Source organism: Schistocerca nitens, chromosome 5 (assembly GCF_023898315.1).
Source record: "Schistocerca nitens isolate TAMUIC-IGC-003100 chromosome 5, iqSchNite1.1, whole genome shotgun sequence".
NCBI classification, from domain to species: Eukaryota; Metazoa; Arthropoda; class Insecta; order Orthoptera; family Acrididae; genus Schistocerca; species Schistocerca nitens.
In genome coordinates this window covers 332,872,595-332,889,753 of record NC_064618.1, presented here as the reverse complement: position 1 = coordinate 332,889,753, position 17,159 = coordinate 332,872,595, and positions in this window count along the sequence as shown.

Sequence of the window (17,159 nt, the reverse complement as noted above, 5' to 3'; positions counted from 1 at the left end):
CGACTCAAGAACATGTGTGAAAAGAGTGTTGCCTTATTTTCTTCTAAAATTAAAATTACTTTTAAGTTGTATGAGAAATAAATGAATTTTTACCTCAAAGCCCCTGTGTTCTTTTCCTTTTCTTTTCAACCCTGTTCTCAGTGTGACAGTGTACTGTTTTAACCACATGCTATGTCTGTGGTTTTTTTCAAGAATAGGAGATATAATTTTAGACATTTCTGCTATATTATCTCTGGAAGTGGACATGGTCATGTGCCTCCTGCTTCCACAACCCAATTTGTGCTGCATGATAGGCATAATTCCGTGCAACCATTCTATAAATTTTGCAATCTTCCATCTTAAACTTCACCTCCTTAGTAGCACACATCTTGAGCAAAACCAATGTATTAATGACTCGCACAGCATTTATGTACATATACATACATAATTCAATAGGGGAAAGGGGTTTTGTAAATAACAACAACAAAGACTTATGGTGGCGATTTAGTTTCTTCGTTTATTCGGTTCACAAAAAAAATGGCTCTGAGTACTATGGGACTCAACTGCTGTGGTCATTAGTCCCCTAGAACTTAGAACTACTTAAACCTAACTAACCTAAGGACATCACACACATCCATGCCCGAGGCAGGATTCGAACCTGCGACCGTAGCAGTCGCACGGTTCCGGACTGCGCGCCTAGAACCGCGAGACCACCGCGGCCGGCATTTGGTTCACAAAAATAAAATATAGTTCTTGAGGTACAGTATAGTTCTTGAGGTACAATGTAATTTTTGAGGTAAAATATAGTATACTTGAGGCATAAACTGTATCGGCCATTTCAATGCAGAAATACTTTTAACTTACTTGCTACAACAGTAACACTGGTAGGTAATTTTTTTATATAAATCCACGCTAAAAACGAATGCGGAGATACTTTCTTTGTTACAACTAAATTCCACAGCCCCAGTAGCATAGCTTTTACAATCATTCTGATGGACTGTGCACACTTAGGATCTAGCTTCAACACACACAATACCAAAGGTTTTTGCAATAACAGTTCTGATGGGTTGTGAGTTATATAGATATATATACACTTAAAAACTATTCTGACTTGGATGACTAGCAGCAGGTGAAAAACGTAAAAGCTATTCTATTTACAAGACGCACATGGAGTGAGTGCATATATATATTTGCAGATTACACATATGTGGCGTATGAACAAATATATCAATTTACAATACTTTGTTCTGTTTATGCTTTTTAATATTTTTTGTTTATGATGTCTTTAAATTTTTCTTTCTTTCACACACACACACACACACACACGCACACACACACACACACACACACACACACACACACACACACACACACATTTAAATTATAAGTTGACAAACCAGAACATATAGGGTGTAAATTTTTAAGTTGACAAACCAAAATCACTCAAAAAATATTCTTCACACGAAAAAATGTGTAGAATCCAAAGTTGATTATTTCGTGGGAGACATCTGCTGGTGCTAAAATTAGCCCACCACCCCAGTCCACTGGGGGTGGAGCAGGAGGTAACTTTAAAATTTCAAATGGGAACCCCCATTGTTATTGCAAATCAGATTCAACACAGAAAAACTACCTACGTTTTGTCTCAAACGTTTGTTTTGATTCTTGGTAGCTGGTGCTGTAATTCAAGAGAGTCCATGTTTTCATTTTTGCATGGAAAATGGTTACTACTAAATAAAAAGTACTTATTTACATCGAAAATGTTAGTAAGTTAGGTAGTCAGATGATTTGTTTGACAATTCAAAGTTGTGTCACCTCATGACCACGAAACAAACAAAACTTATATGAATCTGTGGAAAAAATTCATATTTGGGCCAACACTTGTAAAATTCGATTCTCTCAAACCGCATCCTATGGGAGAGAGGAAGAGCTCTAGTTTTAGCGAATCAAAATTTACAAAGTAAATAAGTATTTTTTATTTATCCATAACCATTTTCCTCGCAAAAGTGAGTACATGGATTTTCTTGAATTACAACGCCAACTATCAACAATCAAAACAAATTTTAAGACCAGATGTATGTAGTTTTTTTTTATGTAGAATCTGATTCCGCAATACAAAATTAAGTTTTTAAATTGCCTCCCGCCCCACCTTCAGGGGACTGGGGTGGCGGGCTAATTTTACCACCAGCAGATTTTCCCATTGGATTCTATACATTTTTTTCGTGTGAAGCTTATTTTTCGAGAGATTTTGGTTTGTGAACTTAGAAATTTACACTCTATATATGGCTCAAATTCTGATTTGTAAACTTAAAAATTTACAATAGGGTGTAAATTTTTAAGTTCACAAACCAAAATATCTCGAAAAATATGCTTCACGCGAAAAAATGTGTAGAGCCCGAAGTTGATTATTTTCGAAGGGGACATATGTTGGTGTAAAATTAGCCCACCACCCCAGCGCTCTGGGGGTGGGGCGGGAAGCAACTTTAAAATTTAATTTTGTTGTTGCAGAATCAGATTATACATAAAAAAACTACGTACATTTGGTCTTAAACATTTATATATTTACTGGGTGGTTCATTGATTGTGACCGGGCCAAATATCTCAAATGGTTCAAATGGCTCTGAGCACTATGGGACTTAACATCTTAGGTCATTAGTCCCCTAGAACTTAGAACTACTTAAACCTAACTAACCTAAGGACATCACACACATCCATGCCCGAGGCAGGATTCGAACCTGCGACCGTAGCAGTCGCGCGGTTCCGCACTGAGCGCCTAGAACCGCGAGACCACCGCGGCCGGCCCAAATATCTCACGAAATAAGCGTCGAACGAAAAAAGCTACAAAAAATGAAACAGAGGGCGCAGCCATAGATCAAACGGAAATCAACTGCGTTTGTTTAAAATAGGAATACCCATTTATTATTACATATTCGTGTAGTACATAAATAAATATGACTGTTGTAGTTGAACTGCTTTTTTTCACTTTTTGATAGATGGCGCTGTAGTACTCACAAACATATGCCTCATAATTTTAGATGAACAGTTGGTAACAGGTAGGTTTTCTAAATTAAAATACAGAACGTAGTTACGTTTGAATGTATTATTTCGGTTGTTCGAATGTGTACATGTAACTTTGTGCACTTATCATTTATGAGAAGGCATGCCGTTACAGCGTGATTACCTGTAAAGACCACATTAATGCAATAAATCCTCAAAATGATGTACGTCATCCTCAATGCATTTGGCAATACATTCCTCTCAACAGCGAGTAGTTCATCTTCGGTAATGTTCGCACATGCATTGACAATGTGCTGACTCATGTTGTCAGGTGTTGTCGGTGAATCACGATAGCAAATATCCTTCAACGTACCCCACAGAAAGAAATCTGGGGACGTCAGATCCGGTGAACGTGCCGGCCATGGTATGGTGCATCGACGACAAATCCACCTGTCATGAAATCTGCTATTCAATACCGCTTCAACCGCGCACGAGCTATATGCCGGACATCTATCATGTTGGAAGTACGTCGCCATTCTGTCATGCAGTCAAACATCTTGCAGTAACATCGGTAGAACAGTACGTAGGAAATCAGCATACATTGCACCATTTACCATTTAGATTGCCATCGATAAAATGGGGGGGGGGGGCAATTATCCTTCCTCCCATAATGCTGCACGATACATTAACCCGCCAAGGTCGCTGATGTTCCACTTGTCGCAGCCATCGTGGATTTTCCGTTGCCAAATAGTGTATATTATGCCGGTTTACGTTATTGCTGTTGGTGAATGACGCTTCGTCGCTAAATAGAACGTGTGCAAAAAATCTGTCATCGACCCGTAATTTCTCTTGTGCCCAGTGACAGAACTGTACACGAGGTTCAAAGTCGTCTCCATGCAATTACTGGAGCATAGAAATATGGCTCGGGTGCAATCGATGTTGATGTAGCATTCTCAACACCGACGTTTTTAAGAGTCCTGATTCTTGCGCAATTTGTCTGCTACTGATGTGTGGATTAGCCGGGACAGCAGCTAAAACATCTACTTGGGCATCATAATTTATTGCAGGTCGTGGTTGACGTTTCACATGTGGCTGAACACTTCCTGTTTCCTTAAATAACGTTACTATCTGGCGAACGGTCCGGACACTTGGATGATGTCGTCCAGGATACCTAGCAGCATACATAGCACACTCCTGTGGGCATTTTGATCACAATAGCCATACATCAACACGATACTGACCTTTTCTGCAAATGGTATACGGTCCATTTTAACACGGGTAATGTATCACGAAGCAAATACCGTCCGCACTGGCGGGATCTTACGTGATACCACGTACTTGTACGTTTGTGACTATTACAGCGCCATGTATCACAAAGCGAAAAAAGTGGTCCATCTAAACCATTCATATATCTTTACGTACAACACGAATAAGTAATAAAAAATTGGGGGTTCATACTTAAAAAATGCAGTTGATATCCGTTTGATCTATGGCAGCGCCATCTAGCGGGCCAACCATAGTGCCATCTGGTTTCCCCCTTCAAACTAGAAGAGTTTTGTTCTTTGTAGTTTTATCATTTGATGCTCCTTTCGTGAGAAATTTGGCCCGGTCACTATCAATGGACCATATATATATATATATATATATATATATATATATATATATATATATATATATATAAAGTGTGTTGCTGTGTCTGCTTATGAAAATGTAAAATTACTTTTAAGTTGGATGAGAAATAAATGAATTTGTACCCCACAGCCTCTGTGCTCTTTTCTTTCTTCCTTATAATCCTCATGGTATTATTCCAGAGCACAAGAAAGTTACCGTTTTTATGAAGGACGAGGCGAATATATTGCCAATTGTTGAGTTTGTAGGTCTACATTCAAAAATGTATCCATATCGCACACTGGCACACTAGAAGGTGCCACCCATAGGTGGGCTAAGGGTGTGTGTCGTATGGCGTTGAGAGACCTCTCTATGGAAGGCTATTTGCGGTGCCTGTGCGGTGGTGTTCACAGTGCTGCACCGCAGCCACCGCATATGGTACGGTAGACCAGTATTCTGTCGAGAGGACACGAGGTGTACACTGTACTGCAGTCTAAAATCGGTCTGTGCCTCACGATGATAAAAGGGTCATTTGTGATGCTGGAACTGAAACTCTCCCATAATCACACTACTCATTTGTAGCGAAAGAAGGGGTGGGAGACTCTGACTGGTCGAGAGTGAGAGAGAATGAGAGAGAATGTCTGCAGAGTAGTAGCATGACCTTTTTGTCATCGTGTAATAAATTTTGTGTGTGAGTGTGTGTGTGTGTGTGTGTGTGTGTGTGTGTGTGTGTGTGTGTGTGTGTGTGTATGTGTGTGTGTCATGTAAATATTTTTGTGTACTGTGTATATGTGCGTATACATACATAGAGAGAATGTGTGGGAAAAGAGTATAAAAAAAGAACAAAATCATTTTCTTATCCTTCTTTCCCATACATTCTCCCTATGTATGTATATACACATGTACACAGGACACAAAAATAACTGCACGACACAAACACACACACACACACACACACACACACACACACACACACACACACACAGAAAATTACTTACACGATGATAAAAGGGTCATACTTGTACTCTTCAGCCACATTCTCTCTCTCTGTCTCTCTCTCTCTCTCATTCTCTCTCACTCTCACCCAGTCAGAGGCCCCCATCCCTTCTCTCGCTACAAGTGAGTAGTGTGAGTGTGGAAGAGTTTCCTTGCCATCATCACAAATAACCTTTTTGTCGTCATGAGGCGAGAGACCGATTTTAGACTGCATCACAGTCTACACCAGGTGTCTTCTCGATCGAATGCTGGTCTACCGTACCATATGCGGTGGCTGCGGTAGAGCACAGCGAACACCACTGCAGAGGCACTGAAAATAGCTTTCCATAGAGAGGGCTGTCGATGCCATACGATGCACACCCTTAGCCCGCTTCTGGTTCGCACTTTCAGATGTGTGATATGCATACATTTTTGAGCGTAGACCTACAAACTCCACAATGGGCAATCCATTCGACACGTCCTTCATAAGACCGATAACATTCTTGTTCTCTGGAATAATAGCATAAGGATTATCGGTCGTTTATGAGGTCATGTCGTCTTCATTACCATGGTACCTCATTACTTCATATGGATTGCCGTTCTTCACCCAATAGATGAAGCTATCTGTATCCATATATAGTAATTTAGTATGTGCGAAATGAATTTTCTCAAACTCGTAATGAAAGTGGTACATGTGGTGTTTGGATAGGTCTAGTATGCACATCCCCACATAAATAGGTTTTGTAAGCTATACTGCAGTCTTCGCCATCTCCACAGCAACAAAGTTCTTATTCAGTATAGTGACCCAATTAAAATTTGGTCTGGAAAGGCATTTTCTTACGCCATAAAGTCCATCCCGTTCGGTTCTAAACAAAATTTCACGTCGTCCCCTCAAATTCTCTATTGTTTTACCGAAAATTTAATTATTGATTAATTAATGAAAACGTTTCTCAAAGTCACACATATTCAAATCAATATACTCCTTCGACAGGAGGACTGCATGAAGGAGATGGCCGGGTGATTCTAACCAGCTCCATACCCAAGCTGAAATACTACAGGAGATTACGATAGTGAATAATGTATCACCACTTATCCCCAGCGTTGTGACCAGGTTTAGCAAGGAGGCTCCTCGCAGAACTAGTTGCTCTGGACATAACGGCAAACCAGCGTTCGCTTCATGCAAACTAATAGGGTATGTGAGTTCTGCTTCCCCACATACCCTACATCAGAATCAGCTGCTATAACCCTCATGATTTATCCACCTAATCCCTGGCATTCATCTTCAGGCACCCATCGAAACTCACCAATCACCAGTGACTGCTGCATGGCGAACCAGGATAAGTTATTTACATTAAGTAACTCGAATCATGGGATTCGTTGCACCTGTCACCCATCAGCAGGTTATTTGCCTTTGTGTGCCAATGGATAATTGGCAAAGTCCCGCATGGATCCCTTGCTCAAAGAAAAGAAGGATGTCAGCATCTGTTAAGAATTCAACGCTGCACTTCGTTTTCTTAAGTATTGAGTCCCAAGACAACCCAGGTGCTGTGTAATAAAAGACAGGATCCAGAGAATATGTGGTCACGCAGAGACATTGGAAATTCTCGAAAACGGCCGAAAGCTAGCGCACGTCTGTGTTCATGTAAAGCCGTGCGTACTCTCCTAAATTTGAAATATTGAATTCCTGCCAGACATTCACGGCATGTTAATACTCCATTATGGCATCACATGTAAGGTTGCTGGAGAATGCCATTATGTCGGGTAGGCTTGTTTCGTTGAGTTTCGCCATACTATCCTCATACTCATATGGGATAACACCCTTCCTAGACACATGTCGAAACTTTTCCTCGTCGGTAATGCAGCTTGACTGATATGCATATCCTCCCGAGGTAGAGTTTCTACAAGTTTCTGGAGTGACGCCTGAATAAAACGTAGTGTAGCAAGGAAGCAGAGCGTAATTCTTGGTGTTATTCGTTTAGCGAATGAAATGTATTTCTCGATGCTCTCAGGTAGGGCACTGACCTGATATTTCTCCAAACCGAAATCAGCCAAGTGCTCAGCTTTAAGTGAGCGTCATACCCACTTAAATTGTGGACGAAAACGTGTATGTGTCTTGATAGCTGGTACTTCAAATTGCACACATTGTGAGTTCATCACGGAAGTAAGATGACAGAGGTCCCTACGAGGAGTTTCAGATTTTCTACCTAACGGCAGCCCTCAGATATGACAATCAACTGTGTTACTGTACAAATCTTCATCCTCCTTCAATTTGGTCTTGGGAATGTTGTCGCTGTAAAGTTTATCAACCTCCTATGAAAGGTTTTCGAGCTCAGTGAGCAGCCAAACTGCAGGACTATCCCCGACATAAGATTTGTAGCAGTTAAGACTGGAATCACAGGACGATGCAATTTGGTACCCTGCCGCATATGGTACGTGTTTTTCTGTAAAGGTGATGTGTGAGGCTGTAGGGTCACCTTCACAGCGGGTCAGAGGAGCATTCAGAGTTGGCATACACTACAAACGGGCATCGCTCCTGCTGGTGAGCATTCTTAAACTTTATGAATTTGCTTTCCTCAGTTGGCATAATATCATGTACTGGATCCTTGTAAGCAGATTCTAATAGATGCGTCGCTAATAACTTGGAGTGGCCGTGCGGTTCTAGGCGCTACAGTCTGGAGCCGATCGACCGCTATGGTCGAAGGTTCGAATCCTGCCTCGGGCATGGATGTGTGTGATGTCCTTAGGTTAGTTAGGTTTCCTTCGTTCTACGTTCTAGGCGACTGATGACCTCAGAAGTTAAGTCGCATAGTGCTCAGAGCCATTTGAACCATTTTTGAGCTAATAACTTGCGAGAGGAAAAATAATTCAGGTAAATATGCTTTACATGATAATCTGGTGATAGTTGGGAGGAAAAGATACAGGACATGTCTTTGACCCAATCATAGTGATAATTATCACCTTCAGAGAAGAGCAGCATGTTTACATGCAGCGCACGCTTACCAGCAAATTTTGAGAAATAGAGGGGGCCGACAATAATATGCTTGTCTTGCTCATCTGACTTGCTTTTCTTCTCCAGGCCATAAACATGAACCGATATGTCGGTATTCTGCGCTTCAAATTTAGGTATATCCGGGACCTTGATGGGGAATTCGACACCATCAAAGTTATAATACCCACGAATATTGTCACCTACATGGTATGTACTGGGAAGCTCAGGATGATCTCTGTAATGGTAACTTCTTTAGCAAGCCAGGATTGAACACACAAAACAAGCTTGATCGTTTCTATTTACGACATTAATGCAGGCCCTCTTGTTAGTTATATCTTAAGGGAACTTGATATTGCTTGACTCTCCATTTACCGGATCGTAGACATGTGTATTGATATCCAAGTGTAGTATTTGGCACAGTGCTTTAGCTGTCCCTCTTACCTCCATCTCGGAAAACCAGGCCAGTATAGCTCTCAAGGTGGATTTACGAAACCACTCAGCGATTGACGTGTTCTACGTAATCACGCAATTTTCCTCCCCAAATATAATGAAGAGTGGTCTCTTCAACACCAGAAACAACTTTTGAGTGGGGGGGGGGGGGGGGGCGACATTTCGATGCAGAGCACCGCACTGCATTTAATGGCGGGATACAGCGGTTCATTGACTACCTTGATGAGCTCCGTTTCTATGACAGGAAGGCACACCTTTAGAAAACCAACAGTGTCATGGTAACCTCCTGCTGTGTTCTCGATCATGGTGAACGGGATTCGCAACTCAAAAGCGTCTGCAATCACCGAGTATTCTAACTGCAGTAGGGTATCATTGACCTGATGTCCTTCACTAAACGGATGGGAGAGAGAACTGCCACTGACCACAGGATCTTCTATATTACTATTAATACTATTCTGAGTCCACACCATTGATGATGGTGTTGAGGAGGGGCAAGTCGGTATGCGCCGAGGCACACATACGTTGCGTTTACGGCGATTCTGACGAGGCTCATACGATGATGGTGATGGTGATGATGACAGAGGAGGATGTTGCAGTGCTGCCGGGTCAGACCAATGGGAACAGCCTAACTGCGGCGATGGTTCGCGATCCTGCTGTGACTTGAGCCGGTAACTTGAGGGGGCGTTGCTCGTTGCTCGGCCCTTGGACGCCAGAGTGGCGGCGCCAGGGCGGCGGTGGCAGCGGCGGCGGCGGCAGTGGCTTCACGCGCAGCGAGTAGCAGGGCACTTACAGGTGAGGCGAGACTTACTGGGCGCCGCTTTGGTGAGGAAGAAGGATTAGCCACCACGGGTATGTGCGCCACATTGTGTTGAGGTTGCTGAAATGCAACCGCTGTGGAAGAAGAGGTAAAATAAATAATAGTTAAGTACATTTCTTACCGCTGCTGGTATGGCAAGAGAAAGAATTCTGATCATCACAAGATTATAAGCAGAGTGAGTAATTACCTCTGTCGCTCTGGCTCAAGGGCATTAACCCTTCATTGGGTGACTCCACCGTCCCCTCAAAAAAGTCATCATCATCTAATAGGGCCAGATCAGAGTGCCTTTGTCTGACCCATTCAGGCATGTCCTTGTCAGAATTTGGCAATTGATCTGTCTCGCCTACAACAACAACAACAAACAAGATATATAAACCAATTTGTTACAGAAAAAAATCTTCATATACGACTACTGGTACCACTACTACTAGAGGCATGTACAAACGTAATCTTTTTTTCTTCAACTTACCAGTATGCTTATCAGTTATCTCATTACTTACTGGTGGCTGTTCTTGCATCTGCTGATGAAAAGCTTCCAGCTGCCTGTCCTACAAATCGAACTCCTCTAGAGCTGTTCCTGTAACAGGGCGAGGTATAATTTTATTTATTTTGAATGTAGAGTTACACAGAAAGATCACACATGGATATTTATTTCTATACTTACGTGAGTGTTGTTGTTGGTTATCCACAGCTAGAGGCTGTTCCACATAGTGTTGCTGCTGCTGCTATGAATAGTTATTTCCAGCTCCCAGCTCTGCCTCCAGCTCAGCTTGCATTTGCATCAAGTGAGCTAAAGGGGAAAAAACGAATATGAAATAAGAAAATTTTTGAATCGCTACTATAGAAGAACAAATTATAATGAAAATTATACTCACATGGCAATTCTGGCTGTGAACCAAACTCAGGAGGCTGGACTTCGAGAATTTGCCACGGTCCGGTCCCCTCCTGTCTCTTGTCACACCTCAAGACAAAATCGTGGAGTTGTACTATTACAAGAAGACGGAATTAATGAAGCGAATTTAACATACACATGAAAATTTACACTTAGAATAGAAATTATTTACTCACTTCGTAATCCTGTCTCCAGAACTCTAGGGGTTGGGTTGTTTGGGGAAGGAGACCAGACTGTGAGGTCATCGGTCTCATTGGAATAGGGAAGGACAGGGAAGGAAGTCGTCTGTGCCCTTTCAAAGGAACCACCCCTGCATTTGCCTGGAGCGATTTAGGGAAATCACGGAAATCGTAAATCAGGATGACCGAACGCGGGATTGAACCGTCGTCCTCCCGAATGGCAGAACTCTAAGCCTCTTGGTGCTGCTCTCGGAAGGGTTGCTGCAGCTACCTCTCTTCATTTTGTGGAGAGAAAACAACAAGTACACACACAGAGAGTATGGAACGCACAACAAGGTGGACAGCAGCAAACTGAGGATGATGGAGGTTGGTTTTAGGTTTATATATAGACTGGGGTGACCAATGAGAGAGCTTCATTTGAATGCTCAGCCAATGAGAATTTTTGTGGAATGTCACTATTTCTGGAAGGGCTTGATTCGACCATCGTCTCTCTCCTTCTCCAAGATAAAAGAATGCTTTTATGATGAACGGTGTTTTCGCAGGCATGAATATATATATATATATAACGAGGACTTTTAGGGTGAGAAGTTTACCATTTCTCAGACATATGTTGAAAGCAGGATATTACGATTTCCGGGAAGGGTAACACATGCCACCGCGTCAGGACCATTAGGAAGAATGCAGTCCATGTTATTCTGGGCTAATTTCGTTAAAAGGTCCTGTTAGGACAAGAATTTCCATACCAACAAGCTGGGACGTCACGAAAGCTTCAAGAAAAGCGACAGTTAACTGTTTCCGTTACACTTTACCAATTCCGAGAAGGGACTGATAAGTAATGGATGGGCTATCATGTTAGGATCGCGAGGGAGAAAGCAGTCGGTGTTATTCTGGGCTATTTCTGTGAACAGGTCCAGTTAGGACAAGATATTCTTTTCGGGAAAACTGAGATGTAAAGAAATCTACAACAAAAGCGACGGTTAACTATATCTGCAGAAGTTTACCAATTTGTAGAAGGGGTAAGTAATGGAAGGGGTGTCCCATTAGGGTCGCGAGGGAAAAGGCAGTCAGTGTTATTCTGGGCTATTTTCGTTAACAGGTGCTGTTAGGGCCAGAATTTCCATGCAGGTAAGCTGAGACATCACAAAATCTGTTACACAAGCGACCATTAACTACTTCTCCAGCACTTTACAATTTCCGATAGGTCGACTTAGCTCTCATTTACATAGCCATGTGACGTCAGTTTCACATTGAGGACCTTTTAGATGCACCTGCGATGGTGAGTCGCTACAATACCATTTCACAGCAATTTGGCAGCTACACTGGACAGGTAAACACGCGTGCACGGCTAGACACAGCTCGCATATGCCGTTAGGATCGCTATGAACAGTGCACCCTGTGCTATTGTGGGAAGCATTGGAACAGATTTCTATTGTGCAACCTGTGAGGTCAGTATCCACATGTAAAGAAGTATCGCACCAGCAATGGTAAACATGCGTGAGTGGCCCAGAGGGTGACTTGGCTCTTATTTACATAGATATGTGACGTCAGTGTAACACTCGAAGAACTCTAACTGTATACCCGAAAATGGACGCGACTTTCACCTGCTGGCTGTAGGCGATAGCAGCCTGCGCTCGTCTGTCCAGCGGAAGCTTGTAGCGTCGTCGTCAAATGCATGTTTTGGAGCCTCTGATACGTTGCAGTCGACGATAGTAGGAAAGCATTTTTTAAGTGCGCTGAGTGTTTGCGCTCTACATTATTTTCGGCTGTTTAAGCATTGTGAGCGTGTTGGCAGAGCATTATATGTACATTATTTTGGTGATTGATGAGTAGTTTGCTGGTCTGCACACTATGTACTGCGTTATTTGGACAGTTTACGAATGGTGAGCATGTCTGAAGAGCACTTTATTTTCATTATTATGACAATTTTCGAGTTGTTTTCGTGCCTGCACATCAATATACTGCATTATTTCTGTGATTTACCAGTAGTTTGCAGGTCTGTATGCTGTGTAGCGTGACCCCAAGCATATCAGGCCGGGTGTTTTGTATCAGTGTAATAAATAAACTACATGAAATCTACCCATAAATAATGTTCAGAAATAAGTAAAGTACACTCCTTCCTCTCTCCAGCAGCCCAGCACAGGCTGAGTCCTTTTCCTAATATTCCCATCCCCCCTCCCCCCAGATCGCCATCTTGGATTATGTTACAAAGAGGACGACAGCACCCTCTGGTGGCAATACTGTGTACTACATCAGTTGGAATCCAGACCTCATGGTGGACACAGTGGATGGAGCTACTGCCTCAAAATGTTTAAATAAAGATTGTTAGTTGAGGTATCCCAAATCTATCGTCGCCATCTTGAATAAATTTGGTAATAATGCAGAGTGGAGTGACACATAGGTTATCCCACTACTCGCGTTACGTAATGGTATGATGTCAAAACAGCTTGATTTGGGAGAGCCAGGATTTTTTTAGAATACTCAGGTGCATTGTGGCATAATGTCATTCTTCGGGTTGCGCAGGGTAGCCGTGCAGTCCAAGGCACATTGTCATGGTCCGTGCAGCCCCCCCCCCCCCCATCAGACGTTCGAGTCCTCCCTCGGGCATGGGTGTGTGTGTTGTCCATAGCATAATTTAATTAGATTAAGTAGTGTGTAGGCTTAGCTGCCGATGACCTTAGCAGTTTGGTTCCTTAAGACCTTACCATAAATTTCCAGTTTCTTTCTTCGGACTGTTGTGAGGTCTCCCATATATGTGACTATTGTTGATGAATCTTTTTCTTCACATCAGCAAAAAAATCTTTTTGTGGGAGGCAGGTGCAGTAAGGGCGGCAATCAGTCACCCAACAAACTGTGCCATGTGTAGCGCTGTCAGGCCTACCTCCTGCCAAAAGTTCGTCTTTTGTCACTGCGAGCGAAATTTAATGCGGTCCTAACATACATGACAAGGTGCGAGGTGGACAAAACCTTAATGACAGTGTTGCTGGAGAAATTTAAACACTTGGGGCTATTTGTGCGGGACGTCGTGCGAGGAGTACAGGAATATAGATCCAAGATTATGTATTCCGACATTAACTGTCATCAAGGAGTGTGAAAATGACATTTAAAATGTTTATTTAACACCACAGACGCTTGTCAAGCCCCAATCATTAAAACAATTAAACTTTTAGAATGTTGTGTTACTACTTTCAACGCACAGAGTCGTCATCTTCAAATGTAATCAGAAACCTGGAAAACTGCATATATAATTGCCACAGATTTGTGATTACATTTGAGAATGACGACTCAGTGCGTCGAAACTAGCAATGCAACCTTTTAAAATTTTTAGTGGAGCAATGCAAAATACACTCCTGGAAATGGAAAAAAGAACACATTGACACCGGTGTGTCAGACCCACCATACTTGCTCCGGACACTGCGAGAGGGCTGTACAAGCAATGATCACACGCACGGCACAGCGGACACACCAGGAACCGCGGTGTTGGCCGTCGAATGGCGCTAGCTGCGCAGCATTTGTGCACCGCCGCCGTCAGTGTCAGCCAGTTTGCCGTGGCATACGGAGCTCCATCGCAGTCTTTAACACTGGTAGCATGCCGCGACAGCGTGGACGTGAACCGTATGTGCAGTTGACGGACTTTGAGCGAGAGCGTATAGTGGGCATGCGGGAGGCCGGGTGGACGTACCGCCGAATTGCTCAACACGTGGGGCGTGAGGTCTCCACAGTACATCGATGTTGTCGCCAGTGGTCGGCGGAAGGTGCACGTGCCCGTCGACCTGGGACCGGACCGCAGCGACGCACGGATGCACGCCAAGACCGAAGGATCCTACGCAGTGCCGTAGGGGACCGCACCGCCACTTCCCAGCAAATTAGGGACACTGTTGCTCCTGGGGTATCGGCGAGGACCATTCGCAACCGTCTCCATGAAGCTGGGCTACGGTCCCGCACACCGTTAGGCCGTCTTCCGCTCACGCCCCAACATCGTGCAGCCCGCCTCCAGTGGTGTCGCGACAGGCGTGAATGGAGGGACGAATGGAGACGTGTCGTCTTCAGCGATGAGAGTCGCTTCTGCCTTGGTGCCAATGATGGTCGTATGCGTGTTTGGCGCCGTGCAGGTGAGCGCCACAATCAGGACTGCATACGACCGAGGCACACAGGGCCAACACCCGGCATCATGGTGTGGGGAGCGATCTCCTACACTGGCCGTACACCACTGGTGATCGTCGAGGGGACACTGAATAGTGCACGGTACATCCAAACCGTCATCGAACCCATCGTTCTACCATTCCTAGACCGGAAAGGGAACTTGCTGTTCCAACAGGACAATGCACGTCCGCATGTATCCCGTGCCACCCAACGTGCTCTAGAAGGTGTAAGTCAACTACCCTGGCCAGCAAGATCTCCGGATCTGTCCCCCATTGAGCATGTTTGGGACTGGATGAAGCGTCGTCTCACGCGGTCTGCACGTCCAGCACGAACGCTGGTCCAACTGAGGCGCCAGGTGGAAATGGCATGGCAAGCCGTTCCACAGGACTACATCCAGCATCTCTACGATCGTCTCCATGGGAGAATAGCAGCCTGCATTGCTGCGAAAGGTGGATATACACTGTAGTAGTGCCGACATTGTGCATGCTCTGTTGCCTGTGTCTACGTGCCTGTGGTTCTGTCAGTGTGATCATGTGATGTATCTGACCCCAGGAATGTGTCAATAAAGTTTCCCCTTCCTGGGACAATGAATTCACGGTGTTCTTATTTCAATTTCCAGGAGTGTATTATTTAAATTTAAATTTAAAATTTTTGTTGTTCTAGTGACTGTGAGTTGACAACCGTGTGTGATGCTAAATAAACGTTACAAATATAGATCCAAGAAATGAAACCTTCTTTTCATTTTTTTAATGATACCATGATGGTTTTGTGTGCAACTTAGAATAAAAGTGCGTCGACTTATTGGAAGTGAAATAAAAAAACTGAAATGTCGACATTCAATTGACATTAATTCTTAAAATATACTTGCTTCGTTGTTGTAAGTGTTAAACGTCCCAACATCTAAGGCCCCTGCTATGAAGAGGAAAATATGGGATTCTTTTTGCGGGTATAACAGCTACTAAGTGCTGCATTTCATATGTATTTGTTGCTGTATTTGTTAGATGATGTGCGTCACCACCTTGTCTTTATTGTTCTATTATTCTTGAAGCACAAACATAGCCAAGATCGCTAGCAATTCTTTTTATTACTGTGACCCGTTTCGACAGATCAAAGCTGTCATAATCGGATCTTGTAACATTATTAGTTGTATATTATTACATGTTAGATGAACTTACGATGACAGGCTAGAGCTATCGAAACCTGTCATAGTAATAAAAATAGTTGCTATTGATCTGGCTACCTGTATTCTTCAAGAATAATATAATCTTCAGATCGCCCCCAAACTGACGCAATGTCGAACATTAATAATCCTTTTTGTTTTAATTTGAAACGGGTTTATCAAGCTTATAAGTATATTTTATGCTTCATATATAAATAAATTAATAAAGTGTACATGAACATCTTTTGTTTTTTTTCTTTTGCTTTAGATGAGGTATTTCCTTAGTCAGCTATAAATCACGTTGCAGGTTTCGGGATTTATTTTAGTTAATAGTTGTGAGGATTCAACAGCACTGAATTTGAGGCCCTCCTAATTGCTGCTAGTCGCTAGAAATCACAAAGCAGCTAACAGCCTCTCTCATGACAGTTTCCTTTTCCGTTAAGAATGATTTGATGTTTAGCAACTTCTAGATGCATTATTAATCCATTCTTAGATAATTACGAAAAGCATCGGATCTCGCTGTTTAAGCAACAGAACGTGGGTGAATTTCCTCCCTTGTGTTAGCCACTTCTTCGCCCGCAGCTTTATCGCGCCTTTTTTGCCTTCTTAGCCGTAAAAAAGCAAAGGCAAACAACTGTTTTTCTTTAAATGTGAAATCAATCGGGCTCTCATAGGACACAAACACAACAACACGGCGGCGCTGTAATCACTGAGTGCAGTCGGTCGGCACGTGTGTAGACTGCCACGAATTGGTAGATTGGTCGCTCTGCCTATAAATTGGAACGCGTTTACGACGGTACTGAAAGTCAGTAAAATGATATGATTCCTACGAAAGTGATAGTACAATATCCGAAGCATATTGTATCGAAACTGTTGCGGATGTCATAAACGATCATGACGGAATTACATAGTTTCTGTCATAACAAGACTGACAAAATAAAGCGTCTCTACTTCCTTGATGGAGAGTGGTATAAACG